This window comes from Bombina bombina, chromosome 6 (genome assembly GCF_027579735.1).
Source record: "Bombina bombina isolate aBomBom1 chromosome 6, aBomBom1.pri, whole genome shotgun sequence".
NCBI lineage: Eukaryota > Metazoa > Chordata > Amphibia > Anura > Bombinatoridae > Bombina > Bombina bombina.
Genome location: NC_069504.1, coordinates 511,835,632 through 511,854,563, shown reverse-complemented (window position 1 = coordinate 511,854,563; position 18,932 = coordinate 511,835,632).

Below are 18,932 nucleotides of genomic sequence, written 5' to 3'. Positions count from 1 at the left end.
ATTATTCCTTCACTAGTTTGTATTAAAATAAAAACAGAAGAAAAAAAGATATGTTGCACATGTTTGGAAAGGTTCTTTTCACACCTACTGTGCTTAACTGTATATATCCTGAAGAAGTTTTATATAGGAGCTTTTTCTTTTCTTTTTTTAAATATAGCTATCAATCTCTCTCTCTTCTCTTTTCATTTGATTATTACATTTTGAGATCTGAAGATACTGTTTCATTTTTGACTAGGGGGTCCCAAGATTGTGCAGTCCATATACAAGAGGTGTTCCCACGCATTTTGTAAATGAATGTCTTCCTTTTTGAAACGAAGCAAGACTTGAAGTAATCTCAAAGAGTCATTTTTTTTCCTCCAACCTAGGAATGTTGTAGTCTGTATGATTTCCTCTAGTGTGAGTATCTTTTAAAAAGATATATTCCGTTTAGTTTTTGAAATATCCCATAAAAGAGTTTCAATCCATATGGATTTGCCTATGGGGAATTAAGCTTTATTACTCACACACCTTGACATTTGTTTAGTTTGCTGTGTTACTTGGAAGGAGCTGAAAACAGTGTCTAAATACATACGGCTACCTCAACTTTAAAGGGACAGTCAAGTCCAAAAAAAACTTTCATGATTTAAATAGGGCATGCAATTTTAAACAACTTCCCAATTTACTTTTATCACCAATTTTGCTTTGTTCTCTTGGTATTCTTAGTTGAAAGCTAAACCTAGGAGTTTCATATGCTAATTTCTTAGCCCTTGAAGACTGCCTCTAATCTGAATACATTTTGACCACTAGAGGGCATTAGTTCACATGTTTCATATAGATAACATTGAGCTCATGCACGTAAAGTGACCTAGGAGTGAGCACTGATTGTCTAAACTGCATGTCTGTCAAAAGAACTGAAATAAGGGGGCAGTCAGCAGAGGCTTAGATACAAGATAATTACAGAGGTAAAAGGTGTATTATTATAACTGTGTTGGATATGCAAAACTGGGGAATGGGTAATAAAGGGATTATCTTTCTTTTGAAACAACTAAAATTCTGGTGTTGACTGTCCCTTTAAGACTAACGACCACAAAGGGACTCGAACCCTCAATCTTCTGATACGAAGTCAGGCGCCTTATCCATTAGGCCACGCGGTTCACATGCTGTTGTGTGCGGCTTGGTTTACACCAATTCAACAATTGGAGTCTGTAGATGAAAAGGGTGTCTAAATCCATATGGCTATGTCTTTGTAAGTGCACAGTTATTTTGCTTTTATTCTCATTTTTTATGTTTAGTTTATTATTCGAATTTTTGGTTGTTTGTTTCTTTTAGTTACTTTTTTGCAGGTTTTTTAATACTTGCTATACGTTATACTTTTAAATATTCTTTTGTTTTTGTTTTTTTAACCTATTTTAGTCTGAACTGGCCTTAATCAAACTTCCCCTTGTCTTTTTGAATGATAGTCGTTAAGTAATTTAGTGGACTTCAGCTGACTTTTCTGTCCTATAAATTTTTCACTTGTCTGGGGAAGCATAGCAAGGTGTTTAGCATTGCAATGGATATTAGCAGTAGCGTTTTATCTGTTTGCATTTCTTAAGTGTGCATTTTATAAGTGAGGCAATAAGAATTTGGCAAAAGAATTATACAAGGAATTAGACAAGGAGGGTAACTATCACCAACAAGGCAAGTACTGTTGTAATATTGTGTTCTACTGTTTGCATGATTCCCTCTGTAAAAGTGAACACTCACTTCATGTTCTTTTTTTACCATTTTCTTATCAATAATACAAATTATACAATGTCTCTTGTATATTTATTGTTACTTATTTTTTAAAATTACTTACTATTGCTATCATCACAATGAAAAATTCAATGCTAAAATCGGTTAGCTCTTCTTATGTAAGTCTCTTGCGCCTAATAATTGCTAGTGATATACCTCCCAATCCTGGTCTATTACAATTTCCTCATTTTGTCTAGACCATGTTTACTTTCTATAGATCTTGAAACCAGAACTCAGGAATCCTTGCCTAAATTTCTTGTGTATAAAAGCCAACAATCACTCCCTTTTTCTTTGTGCACTCTGAAACTTTAAAAAAAAAAAAAAAAATTCTGTCCATGACATCTTCTTTACTTTTTCATTCGGGCTCTCACAGAAACATGGCCCTTTCCTTCAAAAACAACCTCCCCCGCTGCATTGTCACACATCATACATTTATATCTTTGACAAATTTTGGTCCTTACTATCATAGTTTGAAAATCAAGCATTCATCTTCAGCCTTGGCATACTCCTCTAACAAACTACCTAAGCAGATGTTCACTAAAAACATAGGGAATAAGGGTTCTTTAACCATTCTGAACCCAGTTTTACACTTCAGAAGGGCCTACAGATATAAATGCATTTGCAAACACATAAGGAAAGCCTTTATGGGCAGTAAAGCATTCATTTATAGTGGAAAAACATGCAGTAATGGGGTATTCCCTCTGCTTTGATCATCGTAGATGCCTTCATATTGTTTTCCTAGAGGTGGTGGAGACTTTTTTTATACACTTAGAGCAGCGACATAGCTTTATAGGGGCAACAAAATCTAAAAGTTTCTTAAGGATTCAGAGAGCATACTATTTTCAGATTTAACTATATCCATTCTCTTGGTATCTATTATTTTTTTTTTTTTGTGTGTTTGGTTTACACTGCACCATCGAGAGCTATCTGAACACTAAAACACTAAGATCTAGATTTCAACAGATCTTAGTGTGTTCCACTTTCACAAGAATAAATCAGACCAAATGCCTTGAGCAACCACCATTTTCCACATCCAGATCCGAACAAAGGATCTGAATGCACATGTCTACTGGCTACATTAGATTAGCCAATAACAAGAAGCAGTGTGCAATCACTAATCGGCAAATAGCTCCCAGTAGTGCATTGTTGCTTCTGAAACTACCTATGTATGCTTATCAACAAAGGATACCAAGAGAACAAAGCAAATAGATAATAGAAGTAAATTGGAAAGTTTAAAATTGTATGTTCACTCTGAATCATGAGAAAAAAGTTTTGAGTTTAATGTCCCTTTTAATCTTAAGTCTTTAAACAAAGACTTTTCACATCTGAGCAAGTGTAATTTTTGCTATCAAATTATAACCTTTTTATGAAGCATTTTTATCTGTGTTCTATTGCTGGGTTTGGGACTTCAATTTTTTACTGTAGTCAGTTTCTTTATATCTTACTGTGTTGTACAGTTTCTATTACCCTTAACTCTCTCCCATTCTACCTTCCTATCAAGGAGAATTAGGTCCTGGACCCTTAGCTGGTGGGATTGATGGGAAGATGTCATCTCTATGTAAAATATGCAAACCTAAATATATGCTAACCTGTGTGACACTTGTACTGAGCAAGATTATAGGGGATGCCTGCTTGCTCTGAGGAGGTTAGGAGCTGCTGCACCTCCTAGGGTTTCATTCTAGCAATCCTGCAAAATTTACCCCTTTATTTACTGATTAAATCAACTATATATATCACAATTGGTGGAAGCTATATCTGCCCCACCAAAGCACAGGTGGTAAGCAGTTGCAGTGCGTAGCCCTATAGGATATCGATTCCCCCCCAGATTCTTCTATATTCCGTAACCAGGTCTAGTTCCCTTATGACCTTAAGGGGATGGTAAAATGCTAAAGGGGAAGATGTGTCTTTAATTTAAAGCTAGAGCATATCCATGTCTTAAGGAAGAACTGACTACTTTGGAGGATAACAGAGGATCCCATGTCTCTTAAGGCTTTTTGCTAAAGTTCTTGATCACTTTTTCAGAACTGCCAACCTCCCCTATTCCCGATACTATTAGGGGATTTAGTCAGTAATGAATAAAACACAAACTTATTTCCTTCTGCTAAATTCTAAAGCCATGTTTTCTTTACCTTCTACTAGCTTAGAGGTTCGAAGTCTATACGAAAACTGGATGAGGTTCATCTCCACATTGGTCAGGGCATACCACATCTCTCTAATAAATGATAGCAGCTCTTTCAAGAGACCCCCAGGGGATAGGAAGCTTGAAGGCTTGCATAAGCAGAATTTTAGCTGTCGGACCTTCTTCTTTTTGACCATTTGTCAGGGTAGCTTGTGTGGTGGCTGCAAAGTCAATTTGGTGGGACAACTTATCTGATGACTTCAATCTCTCTCTTTTCCGGGTAAGATACTTTTTAGTCCAGGCCTCAATGCTATTGTATCTGTAGGTTACTGGTAGGAAAGTAGCCTTTCTACCACAGGATAAAAAGTCCGAAGGGCAAGTATAAGGCCTCCGGTTGCACTCACTTATTTAGTCAGTTCATGTTCTAAAAAAATAGTTCTGTCTCTAATTCAGCAAATACTGATGCATTTTAAAATGGCATACAAATGTATATGTCACTGGCCTCATTATGCATTTTTTAGAAATATAAATGTTTTTAAAATGTAAGGTTAAAACTGATCAAACTTAGAAAACATTATCTTTAGAAATACTTTTCACAATTTGCATTACTCAACAATAACACAATTTTGTTCAAACAAACATTGGACTCCATTTATCAAGCAGCAGGTTGCAGCTTTTGGAGTCAGGGGTCAAGTCCTACAAAAAGTGTGAACTCACCAAGCCTTTCACTCCCCTCACAATTAATATTGTTACACACATATTAATATATATGTATATAATCTATAAACTTTTGTTATAATTAAAGCAAAATTAAAACCAATGAAGGGTTGAATTGTTGCCTTTAGGTCTAAGACTCCTCCTCTGTCAGTCTCCCTCATTTAAGGTGTGATAGTCCTATTTCTGCTGAGGGGAGGATAAATAACCCCGAAGTAGGCCACACAGAATGTAAACACCATATATTCAATACGGTGTGGTTGGATCACACAGCAGGACCGCTGACAGGCTTATATTTAGTGTATTGCAACGGTTTCTGCCCATTACTAGAGAATCTCACTATACCTCTAACCAGACTGAGTTAGCTCCTCCCACCAAATAGCAGCAGTGTTAGTCTTTGCAGGGACTTTGTTCTCATGTGTCCCTGCTGAACTTGACCCCTGCTTTATGTGCATGCTAGCACTGTGCAGTTTTGATCTACAGCAAGAGACAGCCGTGGCACCTCAGCCTTCTCAGATGATTATGGGTTAGGTTGATTAATCAGAATCAGCTGAGCTGCCATGGATGTCTCTTGCTGAATATCTAAACTGTACTGTTACCTGTCCTTACCTTGTTTATGTGCTTGTACTTTGTCCTCCTAATTATGTTTTAAATAAATGTTTAATCCTTGGAGCCTACATGCTCCTTTCACCTATCTTGCCAGTGGAGAAGTGGGACAGTTTTTAGCATATATAACAGAGCTCATTAGCTCTCAAGTGTGTGAGTATGATCCTGAGTATAATTGTATACTGATTTAATATTGCCAGAACTTCACTATTTTACACTTGGAGGATACCTGGGTAGAAATTATGAAGATTTTAAAGGGATATATACACCTCAAGAACTATATCCTTTATTATAGGAATACACATTTTGAAGGACTATATCCTTTCTTATATTACATTTTGGATTAGAGCACAGTGTTGTATATTACTATTTTATTCCCTTTTTGCATATTTAATTATTTAGTAATTACTCATTGTTAGAAGTTATTACTTCAGTTTGTTATTCACTTGTGTGTAGATATATAAAACCAGGAATTTCATGTGATTGTCAGATGTTTGTTTTCTAAGGAAAGCAGAATTTCTTGATTAATTTATGAATAAACTGCAGCATTATTCTCATATGTTTTGTTTGCCTAATGGTAAATTATACAGCAGCTTGGTGCGTTGATTAAGATGTACCATACAGAATGACAGCCACGGTGGGGTCCACTTCTCCAGAGAGACCAAAGCCAGTGTGCATTGTAAACAAGAGTTCCTCAATGTATAAAAGCTCCTTTTGGGCTCTGCAGGTTATAGAGGTTTTTCTGCTGATGGTCGGTACTGTCTCTATGCATCAAACTAAAATAGACTACTGCTGTAGAGCAGGGGGGGATGTATTTGCTTTGAATTAATCCTGTGCTGCAATGTGTGTGGCAAGTGTGAGAAATCGGTTGTGTGCACAAGAGTTTAGTGATTAAAGACCACCTGGGACTGGTGACCAAGGTAGAATCGGGAGTAATTGTATTGTAGCTGTGAGTTGTTTGTTGTTGTTTTGAGGATTTGCCATGGGGACCCAGTGTTCTCTCTGTGTTGGTTGTTGTGCTAGTTAACAGATTGTGGTAGGTTAAAATTGTATTACTGCAGTTTGTTAATTATGCTCTTGGAGGACTGGGTGATCTCCAAAAGAGTTTTGTTAGAGAACTAACTAAGGACTCATGGGGAGAGTGAGTGCATGTGGGTTTTCCATGGTAAAGGTACAACATAGTAGTCATATGCACTGTGGACATATTGGTAAAGAGAGAGAATACCCTGACTAAGTGCATATAAATACAATTATCTTTACAGTTTTTTTGGTGATTCATTTGTAAGCTGTATGTATTGCTGTTTTGATAATTGTCTGCTGCTAGGATTTAACGGGCACTTGAGGGAAGAGTAATAATGCAGGTTTGTTTGTTTGTTTTTTTTTTTTTTTTTTTTTTTTACACTGAAGTATGAATGAGAGTTATCGAAGTTATGACCCAGGGATAAAGTATTGTTTTAAGATGGGTCGGAGCAACTTTAAATTGATTATTTATGTGTTTTTTTAATTATGCTAGTAAATGACATGAAATGTATATTTCTTTTTGTGTAGTGGTCCCACCCCCTCTCCAGCAAACACAATTTATTACCCCCAAAACCCTTTTCTGTAGTGTAGCTACTACATTCCTCCCCCCCCCACGGCGGTCACTGCTAATCCTGCCTTACGGCGGCCAGGTATGTTTTGTCTCGCACTGCAGTCTCTACTGTGCATGACTGCATCAGACAAACATACCTGGCCTTTTATAATATAGAATGGGATTTACAGTTAAAGGAAACTACAGTACTGCTGTTTCTATGATTGGGGCATTTTACAGAAGAAAATGTAAATGCAATAGCATGTGTTCAATTTTATAAAGACATAGTTTAGAGAATCATATCAAATATACTACAGAGAAGGCATTTATGTGAATTGGGGAAAAGTAACCAGGCAGACATTTAAAACTGTAAGAAAAAAACAGTGTAACAATTAATGCCTAATTTATTTTGATGTACCATTTAGAGTGCAAGACAACATAATTTGTGTCCATATTATGGAATGCATACAGATTTGTGTAGAATGTCTTTACAATGTATACATGTTTCTGTACCTGTTTGCGGGCAAATGTTTGCTTTGCTTCTAGGTCATTGCTTTTCAAAGCAAATGTATGTATTTCTTGTCCCTTTTTATATGCCTGCTGACAGCCCAGACTAACACTTAACTTAACCCCCTTCCTTTTATTCCTCTCTGAGTTTCACTTTGTGAGGTGTTTGTGTTTTTTCTTTCTTTTCTTAAAGAGATGCTTAAAGGAATAGCGTACAAAGGAAATATCTTCTTCTGTGTATCGGCTGATAAAGGAATTTGTTTTTAAACTGTCAAAAGTGTGAAATTGTGTGAATGAGGTGTTTGGTTTTTAGTTGTTTCGTTTTTTTTGCAAGTGACCTGACTAATGTTTTTTTAATGTATTATGTTTGTGGATTGTTTTTAATTTGTTTGATGGTTGTAATAGTCTTATACATGGAAAGATAAAAGCTTAGCATATTTGAGATATATGTTCTTTGTTGATTTAACAATGTACATTGATATTGGGGTTTTGCAAGTACATAGAGACAAATTTTGTTTGTTACATGCAGCCTTGTACTATAGAAGTTATATAATGTATAGGTAGTTAAGTTGCTTGTTTAAATTATCATTACAATTCCTAAGAGGAAATATGACAATCAAGGGGAAAAAATAATCCTAAAACAAAGAACTATCAATGAGATTCAAGGACTGAAAGTGGTGTGATTCTTTTGATTTTTAGAACTTAATACAGAAGAGAGCTCTTATAAGCATTGATATTCAGAACAGTGCATTTAACTGATGAAATTATATATGGTTGTGTCCTTTGCATTAGTACTAAATTGGAAAAATAATTAATCTTCTAAGTTATAGTATTCCTTCTTAAACTGGATTACTCCTTGAGTTCTTTAAACAACTTAAATCTGATATCCAATGGTTTATCCACAAAAAGCTGTGTTGTCTGTAAAAATTGTCATTACTATTGTATATTTGTTTGCAATGTGGCGAATACATGGTTATGTAAATGATTGGATACCAGTTTCAATGTGTATGTGAGAATCAGATGCAGATGTTGGAAATAAACAAAAATATCACAAGAAATATATTTTAGTATGATGAAACTGTATAATGTGAGTTCTGCTTTTATATAGTGGTCTGCATATTGTGTACATAACTTTAAAATGTGTGTATGTATGTGTGTTTTTTTTTTTTTCTCTCCTTGCAGCACCAATAGAGTAAAAAACTAGTTTAATTACCAGTTCATCTGGGTCATTGGAGGACTAAGGGTATTCTTACTGAATCCGGAATACCTATTGATAATACAGTATGCCAGATATGTTCAGTATCTGGGATGTCACAAAACAACCAACAGCTCTTTATCTCATCTGGCATGTATGTACAATTTCCTGTGTTTTTTGGGTCATTTTATAGTCCTCTGATAAAATTGGCTTGATATGACAAAAAATCCAATTGCTTTTGTAGTTTTTACACAGCAGCTACTCAGGATATTAACATTTTTGGATGACCGATTACTGCTACCTTTTCCATGGTTTAGTTATCTTGTTCACGTGGCCCATGTTGTGATATGGATCATTTGACCAGAAAGGGTAGATAATAAATATGTAGAAGTACAATTGGATTTATACAATTACCTATGTATTATAGTTAAAGGGACACTGAACCCAAATTTTTCTTTTGTGATTCAGAGCATGCAACTTTCTAATTTATTCCTATTAATTTTTTTCTTCGTTCACTTGCTATCTTTAATTCAAAAAGAAGGCATCTAAGCATCTTTTTTTGGTTCAGTACTCTGGAGAGCACTTTTTTATTGGTGGATGAATTTATCCACCAATCGGCAAGAATAACCCAGGTTATTCACCAAAAATGGGCCGGCATCTCAATTTAGTCTTGCATTTCAAATAGATACCAAGAGAATGAAGACAATTTGATAATAGGAGTAAATTAGAAACTTGCTTAAAATTGCATGCTCTATCCGAATCACAAAAGATAAAAATTGGGTTCAGTGTCCCTTTTAAGGAAAAGTGTTTGTGACCTTATGCACTCAAGATAGATGGGATCTTTCCCTTGTGTAAAAGCAAAGCCAGATCAGTGGCTAAGATATTCCTTCATTGATGTATTGGCTATAGCTCTGATATTAAATATGAAAAGAACCTCCAAACAGAAATATGCTGTTGTACCCTATTAAAATATTAATAGATAGGTTTGTAAAACACATGTACTAAAGCATTGCTTGTTAAGAATTTAATTCTTGTTAATGAAACATTAAGCTTTTACTGCTACAATTTCCTTATATTGTCAGTGTGAGAGTAAATGTAACTTAAAAATACAGGATCATGTACTTTGTATTTTTGCTCCAAGTTAAAGTTGTACAGCCAACTTTTTCCTGATGATAAACCATACCAACGAATGCAGCTGGAAGAATTATGCTACTTCAGAGGGAGAAAAAAGCAAAAAAAAAGTTTTCTAGCCCAGGTGACCCAGCCTTAATTGCCCCAAAACATCTATAAAGGGGAATGGTAAATCACAAGGACTCATGCTTCATAGTCCAGATACAGAGACTCAAACAAGGGGGGGTATTGTATAAAGACAATGCTATGTTTGCTGATTTCAATATGAATATTGAAAGAAAATTTTAATAACTTTAATTTTAATGTGGGAGCTGTAAGTTTGGGAAAGGAGAATGTACAACTGTAAAAACTCTATTATACATGGGACCATAATGGGGGGGTCCATATATTAATGTACTAGGAAGGACAAGCTTTACAGGGATAGGTCACAATAATAATGGTAATTATATAACAACAGATAATTCTTAATGGAACTTAATGTTTTGATGTGGGAAAAACTTTATGCTGAATTGCCAAAGAATGGCAAGATGTATGTTTGGTCCCTGCCATATCTAACATAAGTAATGTATCTGAGTCAGTCATTTCCCCTTGAGCTAATAAAACTTACTGCCTGTAAAAAGATCTGCAATATAAATCTATGTATCCTTTAGAGTAATCGAAATTAGAGATGGAGTGATTTAACTAGTTCAACTGGTTTAATAAATGATAATTTTTATTAATGAAACCCTTAAAGTTATTTCTGTTCCAATTCATGACATGAGATCAATGATGCACCAATAAAGGATGGCCCCAGGTACCTTCCTAGTAGTAAACATGGGTAATATATTCTAAAGAAAACAAATGTGTTTAGTAAACTTATCAGAAGTCTAATCTGTTGTGCTCTTTTCCTCTATTTCCAGGTCTGTTCAGATGGCGGCTGTTCCTGTTAAGTTGGAACCCTCCTCACATCCTAATTATGCTGTGTTTGTGTGGTTTTTTTTTTTTTTATCACCTGAAACGGATCATGGTATCATGAGACCCTATGCTCCCATTTGTCTACTCACTATTTAATTCTCTGTTGCATACACAAAAGGGGTGATTTAAGAAGAAACTACTTTGGCTGACAGATTAAGAACAATCCGAATAGATCTATTGAATGACTCAATACAAGTACCTGCCTACTTGGTTTTTTTTTTTGTTTTTTTTTTTCCCCTCCCTGCCAGACAGACATTCTGCCTAAATATGGGTGATGTAAAGAGTAAGTAGGTAGTTTGTAGCCATGTGACATCTGAGACTAGAAAGTCTATTGTATGGGTGTGTGGCAATATATTTTAACCTTATTTATTTTTGCTGTATATGTATAAGGAATGACTTGTAGAGTAATCATGTTTAGGTATATAAGACCTGGATTGTCATGTGTCTGTTTCCTAAGGAGAGGAGCATATTTGATTTGTGAATAAAATCTGCAATATTCTTATAATGGGATTGTTTCCTTATAGGTGCATTATGCAACACCTACTGTGTATGCATTCATAATAAATTTCTCTGTAGGGCATTTCAAAATATTTTATTTATATATCTTGCATGTAGTTTAGTATGTGTAATTTCTTTAAATTAAACAGTTAGTGTGTTCCTCTGAAACAAATACAATCTTGAAGTGACTCAAAATTAATTTGGCTTCCACCACTTAAAAAAACTAAAAACCACAAAGTGGTTCAAAACCTGAATATTTTGATTCAAAGTCGGAGACATTATCCATTATTCCACACAATCAACAGCTGCCATAAAACCCTTGCTTTATACCTCTAATAATCCGATATATTGGCTTATGCCCCCAATTTAGTAAATGGCAAATGTATTCTCTAGCAAAACAGTTCACATTATTATCTGCCTTATTGATTTATGCCTAGTACTACTATGCAACTTATCCACTAGGTTACAAATCACATGATCTGCTATTTTTTTTTTTTTTTTTTATAAAGTGAAAAAGTTATGGAGATTAGGCGCTTAATCTGAAAAAGGGATAAAGGTGTGTATGGAAGTCGTTAGCTAAATATGTAGAAAAAACTGGACCTTGGACAGAATAAGTGAAAAATTCTTCTACAATTTATTTTCAAAATAAAAACATAATACCAAGATAAAATAAATCACAATCCCTAAGTGTTGCAACACTATCGATCAATTCATAAAATTTCTAAAATTCAGATATACATTTGTTTCATACACCAATAAAAGGATTTATTTGCTCTTTTGTATCCCTTGTTCAAAATATTTTAGATAGAATGTATTCTTATATTTCAACACAATTAATAATAAATATTATTAATTGTGTTGAAATATAAGAATACATTCTATCTAAGATCTTTTGAACAAGGGATACAAAAGAGCAAATAAATCCTTTTATTGGTGTATGAAACAAATGTATATCTGAATTTTAGAAATTTTATGAATTGATCGATAGTGTTGCAACACTTAGGGGTTGTGATTTATTTTATCTTGGTATTATCATGTTTTTATTTTGAAAATAAATTGTAGAAGAATTTTTCACTTATTCTGTCCAAGGTCAAGTTTTTTTTTTTCTACATATTTAGCAAGCTATTTCCATACACACCTTTATCCCTTTTGCAGATTAAGCGCCTAATTTCCATAACTTTTTCACTTTATACACCTTACTATCTGGGAAGTAGATAGTAGGAGAATAAGGCAAGGGATATTAACTCTTAAGCGCTAGTATTTTTTTTTTTTTTATTTTTTTTTTTTTTTTTTTTTTTTAGTTTTTTTTTTTTTTTAAATCTTTTATTTGAGGTTCATTTAAAGGCATACAGCATCATACAAAACAGTACTTTCAAAAGATATAAAGCCAACATTTTACACAACATGTAGACATTATAAAAGTGGTATGCCAAACATCTAGAAACCTTCTAAATAACCCCAGAGGTCGCTCTTGGACCTCTATAAATAAAAGATAATATTAAAGTCAGAGAAGGTAATTATGAACATATGAGATCACGTGCGGATCTCAACAATAAGCCTCATTTTTATAACATGCACAAAGATTAATGGTATAAGAGATAAACCCCCGTGTGGAGCTAGTCAGTAGGATGTGAATGACCATTGAGATGCTGCAGTTCTGTCGAATTCTACTTTCCTGTGGGTGTGTATTCGAAATTGTATGACAGAATGCACAGATATTGGTTATTGGATTTAAGCTGTTAAGCTTAGTTTAGCGGGGAAGGTCACTTATGGACTCTGCAGGGTTTTAAATACTATAAGGTAGGAGTTCTTTGCCTGCGCATAAATAATATGGAAGAAAATATTCGTACATTGCGATAAATTCAAAATCTACAGTAGAAGCTGTTAATAATATGAAAAAAATATATGCTGTACTTATAAGGGGGATAGTTTAGGTGCGGTATAGACTAGAGAAACCGCTTATTTAATCCTCCTATTTTAGGAGGCACATTATGTAAAAAAGGGGGGGGGGGGAGGAGGTGGTAAAGCGAGTGTGCTAATCTATGTGGGGGAACTCATGAGGATATGTACTGCCATTCGGTATGTAGAATAATTAACTGATTGTATTCTAGGTTGTCATGTAGTGAGGACCAAAGATCAAACTCTACCATTTGTTACGATGAATATGGCTCATGGGGAGTATCATAGGTAAGAAAATAATAGAACTCTAGTAGGTCCAGCCTGCACCAGAATTCTATCAGACAATTTGGAGTGAGGCTGCACAGCACATCCCAGGGTCTGTAGGTCGGAAATACAAACTGTGTGACTAATTTGCAACCAAATATAGATGTATATATGAGTTTATATAAAGATGGCCCAGTACAGCCATTGCATTGTAACCCTTGAGGCCAATCTCTTATACCACAGTTTAATTGAACATGTCATGTGTGGAACACCACCTCGGCCGCCGGCATTGCAGCCACACAAGACCAGGGAACAAAAGCTATAGGGTTGCCTTAATTATAAGATTGGGCTCTGAGTATAGCTAACTGTAAGATATTAGACTAATAGCTGCGCAGAATTATAAAAAACTACACAGATAGGGCTGATCGCTGTCCTGACACTTGTCGCTGAATATCATACTGATCCAAGTTATGTCAGCTCAGTCTATATGTACTTAGTGCCTACAATAAATGGGTATATCAAGCATTTATTTTTCTCATGACTCCCCCTATCATGGCCAGCTGAAATAGTGAATATGTCTGAAACTGGATCAACAGCAGGACTTACTCACTATGATCTAAGACCTACAATTCTGTTAACCTCTATGAGCAGCAGTATAGTTATTGGTGTCTGCAAGCCCACAAAGGGCTATGAAGATTCTAAAAAGGTGCAACTGTCAATTTCCAACAATCCAAGGCTTCAGACCTGATGGTCTTCATAAATAGGTCTCTTAAAAAAAAGTGAATGTCCTGCTTAGTGAGCGTTTAGGAGCAATATAACTTAACTTACAATGTACCCGGCAAAGCAGGCATTATACCTCTAGGCTATGAGCCTTTAGTCCCCACCACAGGCCAAGCTGTAGTGTAGACAGGTTAGGTAAGGGGGGCGGACACGTGTAGCAAAATTTAAAATAATGTGTTGTTAATGCAGTGGAACAGAGCATTATGTGACTACCCCCTAAGTACCTGATTTGTAGCCATAAATGAGAAATATAGAGGACCTAAACATAACTCTCCTATTGGTGAGAGTGAGCTCAAAAGCGGATCATTGTGTGCAGCTAGAATTATATAAACCCATTGTAGATATGATATAATGCACCACTACATTAGATTAATATAAAGGACAAGTACAGGAGACAGAATGCATATAGATCATTGACACATTAACTCCAGGTATTGTGTAAAGAGGTCCCATAAGGTAAATATTGAGGCAAAAAAAAACTGTGGATACGGTATAACCAAACTGTTACAAACTTAACTAAACATCAAATTGGCAAACTGTAAAAGATGACAAACTGTTAGAGCCCAGGCAAGGAAGCATGCTCTAGCCAACACCAGACCTATGAGAATATGGTATTCTTCTCTGCCGTGCTACTAACGGAGCTGAAATGACCTTAAAGAAAGGAGCGATCAGGAAATCAAAGAGGAAGTTGTGTGCTGTCTCCTCAACCTCCGCGATCACCGGGTGTAGAAGAGGAGTCTCTGATTTTAATGTAAAGGGCGTCTCCGGCACCAGAGTAAGAGTCCCATGCTGAAAAGTCAAAGTTTCAGGTAGGGTCGCTTTCAGGTATGTAGAGACCTTCATTTTCGACCGCAGCGTGACAACGTGAGAAGGTACTTCTTGTATGCATTCACTGAGATGAAGTTTCCCATCAGAGGGCCCTTGCAGGTCGCGGGATGGAGGTAGTTGTAGCCCCTGTAGTAGTGACTCCGGCATTTGGGTGCTGAGGGATTTTATGTCAACAGTAAGGTATGTTTCTTCTTTCACTCCATACATGCCAGACTGAATAGCGTAGCCCTCCTCTCCGTGCTTCTCGGTCTCCTTGTCTGGGCTAGTAATGAAATATACTGCGTCAGCAGGTTGGGACGCCATGTTTAGCGAATGTTCAAATGCAGCCTGGTACTCATCAAGGAGGTTGCCCAGCTCCGCAATGAAATAAGCTGCAAAATCCATGTTAAGGACCTTCTAAGGATGGAGTCCCTGTATTCGTTAAGGCAGTGAATAGGTGATTACCCTTCTTGCTCAAGTCTTCTCACGAAGAAAAAAAATGGCTGATCCAACTATCACTGATCAGTAGGGTAGACAGCAGAGCGGTATAGTTACAGTCACAAAGCAAGCTTCCTCTTCTGCCACGAAGCGCCCAAAGCCCCTCAACTTGTAGGTTCACAGAAGTATATTTATTGTGTTGTAGAGGTCTGAGTGGTTGCCAAATTAAACTTTTATTTAGATAATAGCTGGAGCTGCTGCAATGTGCGACCCCTCAGCCTCAAGGTTGGCTCCTCCCCCCCAAGCGCTAGTTTATTTAACACCATTTTTTTTTTTGCAACTTTTTTTTTTTTTTTTTATGCTTAGTGTTGCCTCATTGGTTTAGCTCAACCAGTAACTAAACATACACAAAGTCTAATGCCCACACTAGTAACCTGTGATTCTTGTGTCTGTACGAAGAAATCAATTATGTATTCTAATATTGGCATAAATGTGTAATCTATTTTCTAACTGTGAGATTCATTTGTCAAGGGTATTTTGTCTAATTCAGAAATGTAAAGTTAAATGTTCTAAATTAATAAAAGTTTGCAATTATCAAAAGAGATTTTTTTATTTTTTTATTTACAGAATGCATTTCTCTAGTCAGATTCTGTTTCCTACATTTTTTTTATTTTTTTTTTATTTAAACTTGGCAGAGGTTTAGTTTTTGTTTCTTATAATTAAATAGAAACAACATGTAAATAATTGTGTCTAACAAAATATTGCCATATCTGTGAAAAGTCTTGCAAAGCATTAACCTGACAGGCTCTTAAAAAAAAAAAAAAAAGTGGGCTGACCCTAGCTATACAGATGAGTGGTGATGTGCCTTTTGAACAATCTAATCAGATTGCTAGTGAATTTGGATTTCGGCAGTGTCGAGGAGGTCATGTTTTTAATGAATTATTACACAACCTATAATGCGTGTTCATTAAATGTAAAAAAATAAATAAAGTTTGTTCTTTTGATAGTTCACATAATCTAAATGTAACTATACATGCAGTATATTTCCTTATAATAGCTGAAGGGGTGGCAACTGGCAAGACAGGTAGGTATTGAAAAGCTTCACCTAAACTGGTGGATACTGTTTAGAACATTAGAAAATTCTGGCAATGATTCCCCAATGTAATACAGGTTATTTCAATGGAGTTCACAATAAACTCTTATGAAATGGCTATAGACAAATGAGCAGTTACCTTTCCACTACCTACAGAAAATTTATTTTTAATTATATCTTTGTATATCTTTAGTTGATGTTGTATATGGATTATATTTACATAGCTATGTACAGAGCAACACCTTATTGTAAAGGTTCATTATTGCTATCCAATGCCTACAGAAAATAAGTACAAAAAAGCCTAAAATATTATAATAATATAATTAACATATAAAACATGATACAGACATTTGTGTTTAAAAAAAAATAATATATATATATATATATATATATATATACTATGAGAGAATACAACTTAAACTAATTTGTTAACAACAATAACACTGAAACCCATTTCAATTTAATATGAACTCATTTTGAATGTGAACATTTGATTTACTCAATACACAAATGCTAACATATCTGTATTAAAGAAACTTTATTTAAAATGTCAACATTTCAAATTAGAAAAACACAATATTAGAGTGCTTTTAATTTTTTTTTAAATTAAAAAAATCAATTGTTTTCCAAATCTACTCGTATTAATAACAAATGTAAAATAATTGAAATACCAAGAAGAACTATAAATAAAGGTGTGCAATTCCTGTTGTACAAAAACTGAGGTACTCATTCTAGGCATTGAGGCAATATTAGTGGTAAGTTGAGCAGTTTTTGATAGCCATTCATAGGTATATTCCCTGTTGTAAGTTTCAAAACCAGTTCCATAACAGGGAACACATGCTCCATAGTACACTCTTTGTAAATTTTCCTCACTTTCTATTCCTTTTCCGGTATAGTTGCTTGCTCTCTACCAACATTGTCGCTGTATGCTAAATAGCCAACATTTTTCTTGCTTCCTAGTAATCCATTTTGAAATGATTTTTTTGTATGGTGATATCATAGCACTGTGGACTTTTTTGGGGCAAAACAAGCAAGTAACGCTTGAGTCATTTAAACAAATAAACCATAATTTGAGTAAAACAAGGTGTACTCAGTAATAGTTTGGCACCTCCAAAGGGCCTCATTATAGGCTATCTGCTGAATTGTGGGTGATGGCATGTGCAATCAGGCCCTGTACCCATATCCAGCATAAACTATGTAAAATGAAAATCATTAAAGGGATACTGAACCCAAATTTTTTTTCTTTCATGATTCAGAGCATGCAATTTTAAGCAACTTTCTACTTTACTTCTATTATCAATTTTTCTTCGTTCTCTTGCTATCTTTATTTGAAAAAGAAGGCATCTAAGCTAAGGAGCCAGCAAATGTTTGGTTCGGACACCATGGACGGCACTTGTTTATTGGTGCTGTCCAATCAGCAAGGACAACCCAGGTTGTTCACCAAAAATGGGCCGGCATCTAAACTTACATTCTTGCTTTTCAAAGAAACATACCAAGAGACTGAAGAAAATTTGATAATAGGAGTAAATTAGAAAGTTGCTTAAAATTGCATGCGATATCTGAATAAAAAAAAAAAAAAAAAAAAAATTTTTGGGTTCAGTGTCCCTTTAAGTGTGAAAGCTAGGAATGAAGAATTCAATGTTTTGGTAGGTGGGAGTACAGATACAGCATATATGATATAACGTTCAGCAGTTGTGTGAGCAGTAACCCATGTGAGAAACAGCTGATGAAGCTGGGATGGAAAAGTGCTGGGAAGCATGCATCAGGCATTGCATGGATATAGCTGCTAAATACATGGATGATTTTTTATGGGACATGGCTTAACACATTAAGGACACAGGTTTTTTCCCAGCTTCCATTCTTAAATGACAAAAAGAATCCATCTTATATTCCACTTTTTAACAGGCAAATAGGGCTTTTTTTGTGATACCATACATAAAATAACAATAAATGGGAACGTAATACTGAAAAAATGGGGGGGGGAAGCTATTGGAAAAAATATATATTTTCAACCATTTCTACAAAGCTAGCGTTGCTAAATAAAAAATACCTACAAACTGATTAATTTTTTTCATGATTTCAGGAATACCCCCATTTGTCTGTTTCCCAGAAACTTGTAGCATATATAGATACATATAAATATTAATTTAATGCTAAACTTTGCTGTGCTTGGAATGTAAGCTTAATAGGGGTCACCCAATTATAAACTACTTCACAGAAGTGTGTGTGTATATGTGTGTGTGTGTGTGTATATATATATATATATATATATATATATATATATATATATATATATATATATATATAGGGAGTGCAGAATTATTAGGCAAGTTGTATTTTTGAGGATTCATTTTATTATTGAACAACAACCATGTTCTCAATGAACCCAAAAAACTCATTAATATCAAAGCTGAATAGTTTTGGAAGTAGTTTTTAGTTTGTTTTTAGTTATAGCTATTTTAGGGGGATATCTGTGTGTGCAGGTGACTATTACTGTGCATAATTATTAGGCAACTTAACAAAAAACAAATATATACCCATTTCAATTATTTATTTTTACCAGTGAAACCAATATAACATCTCAACATTCACAAATATACAT